The sequence below is a fragment of the Salvelinus namaycush genome, unplaced genomic scaffold (genome assembly GCF_016432855.1).
Source record: "Salvelinus namaycush isolate Seneca unplaced genomic scaffold, SaNama_1.0 Scaffold4076, whole genome shotgun sequence".
NCBI classification, from domain to species: domain Eukaryota; kingdom Metazoa; phylum Chordata; class Actinopteri; order Salmoniformes; family Salmonidae; genus Salvelinus; species Salvelinus namaycush.
This window is the reverse complement of record NW_024061093.1, coordinates 1-2,500: the sequence shown is the minus strand read 5'-3', so window position 1 is coordinate 2,500 and position 2,500 is coordinate 1. Positions and strand designations below refer to the sequence as shown.

The 2,500-nt window shown below is 42.0% G+C and overlaps 3 pseudogenes; all 3 read right to left on the bottom strand.

Moving 5' to 3' along the window:
* Positions 1-412: 412 nt before the first annotated feature.
* On the bottom strand, positions 413-559 carry LOC120041113 (annotated as a pseudogene).
* Positions 560-1,251: 692 nt separating this feature from the next.
* LOC120041112 lies at positions 1,252-1,369 on the bottom strand (annotated as a pseudogene).
* Positions 1,370-2,056: 687 nt separating this feature from the next.
* LOC120041119 lies at positions 2,057-2,201 on the bottom strand (annotated as a pseudogene).
* Between the last annotated feature and the right edge of the window lie 299 nt (positions 2,202-2,500).

Below are 2,500 nucleotides of genomic sequence, written 5' to 3'. Positions count from 1 at the left end.
TCCCATGCAGCTATCCTACTAGCCACAATAAATACACAAAAGCTCTGGATGTTGAAAACCTATTGCATTGTTCTGTGCTAAGGAGGAACGCATGTATGGACAATTTCATATTGGAAGCGCATGGGGCGCGTATGACACATCATGACCGGGGGGGGGGTTAGAGTGGCTTCTCAACTATCTCCTGATTGAAGTACCAGCGTGGCATAAATACAATGCTGCATTTCGCAACATAATGTTTCGACAAAATGCCAACAATATTTTGCTACAAACAAATGTTTCCACCTTTCGATTGGTCCACAAAGTCTCCTTCACAACTGACTTCAAAGATCTCCATAAGCACAGTCAGTTGACTCAAGTCATCCTTAAGCCTGCCGCCAAGCAACAGTTTATCATTAACAAAGACATCAGGGTAAAGCTCAAACGAGCACTACCATAAATTTTGCAATCGGATTCCCACATTTGGAAAATTCGCAAGGGGTCAGCACAGCCAGAGTGCAATGGCTGAGCCCCACACCGGGTGAACCACCTTCTTGATCACGGTATCTCTTCTGCTTAGTGGAGGAAAGTGTCTCCAGTGCCAACATTTTCCGCTAACGGTAACCACTTTGTGTTCTGATAATATCATATCACATCGACCTGCGTTAAATGCCGTTTAGGAATGCACTTGCACACAGAGTAGTGAAAAAGTAGTTTATTTTGTTTACTAGATTATATCAGTGAACCACTAGATTCCCATCATGCAACACTGTCGAAAAAATCACCAATTACTTTTTAATATCTTAACCCATCTGATATCACAAATGTTTGCGATATGACGAAATACAATCACATTCAGACACACACACACACACACAGACAAATGCATGAAACCAATTGATTTATTATCGATAACATCTCAGATTCTCTTGTGCTTTTGATTTACTCCATAAAAGAAGGGTTGTAATTCCAACATGGAAAACACAGGGCCATCAGACACCAGTCCAGTTCCACTCCTCACCAGCATTATTTCCTTTGATCATTTGAACAGGGCGAGGGAGCACAGAGCACACACAAGCTGCATTCAGTAACAATATTCTTATTTGTCTTATGCATAAAAGGCAGTTGCTCCCTGACAACACAAGGAACTTTGATCGTATTAAAAGGGCAGGGGAGACTAGCCCATAGAAGCTGCATTTAGTCAATTCAGCATCAAATGCTTACTACAAGGCAGTGTTGCTGATGAAATAATGCCACACCCCCTAGTGGACAAAAGGCTTACAGCACCTGGTATTCCCAGGCGGTCTCCCATCCAAGTACTAACCAGGCCCGACCTGCTTAGCTTCCGAGATCAGACGAGATCGGGCATATTCAGGCTGTATGGCCAGTAAGCGAAGTACATCTCTTGGCACACCATATAAAGTCAAAGTGAGTCTGATAAACAGACATTGCATTCTCACCAATTTAGATAAGCAGCTTGAACTTTGGCTCACTCAAAAAGTGGAAGAAATTACATATACTGTAGCCATCACTTTTTTAGCACAGATAGTTGGATGAAATACAAACAAACCTTGCAAACATTTCTAAGCGAGGGCACATATTTCAGCCTTGTGGGAAAAAACGGACAAATACAATGACTTCTGACAAATACATCATCAGCAACAGTTTCCCATGCAGCTATCCTACTAGCCACAATAAATAAATACACAAAAGCTCTGGATGTTGAAAACCTATTGCATTGTTCTGTGCTAAGGAGGAACGCATGTATGGACAATTTCATATTGGAAGCGCATGGGGCGCGTATGACACATCATGACCGGGGGGGGGGTTAGAGTGGCTTCTCAACTATCTCCTGATTGAAGTACCAGCGTGGCATAAATACAATGCTGCATTTCGCAACATAATGTTTCGACAAAATGCCAACAATATTTTGCTACAAACAAATGTTTCCACCTTTCGATTGGCCACAAAGTCTCCTTCACAACTGACTTCAAAGATCCATAAGCACAGTCAGTTGACTCAAGTCATCCTTAAGCCTGCCGCCAAGCAACAGTTTATCATTAACAAAGACATCAGGGTAAAGCTCAAACGAGCATACCTAAAATTTTGCAATCGGATCCCACATTTGGAAAATTCGCAAGGGGTCAGCACAGCCAGAGTGCAATGGCTGAGCCCCACACCGGGTGAACCACCTTCTTGATCACGGTATCTCTTCTGCTTAGTGGAGGAAAAGTGTCTCCAGTGCCAACATTTTCCGCTAACGGTAACCACTTGTGTTCTGATAATATCATATCACATCGACCTGCGTTAAATGACGTTTAGGAATGCACTGCACACAGAGTAGTGAAAAAGTAGTTTATTTTGTTTACTAGATATATCAGTGAACCACTAGATTCCATCATGCAACACTGTCGAAAAAATCACCAATACTTTTTAATATCTTAACCCATGATATCACAAATGTTGCGATATGACGAAATACAATCACATTCAGACACACACACACACAGACAAATGCATGAAA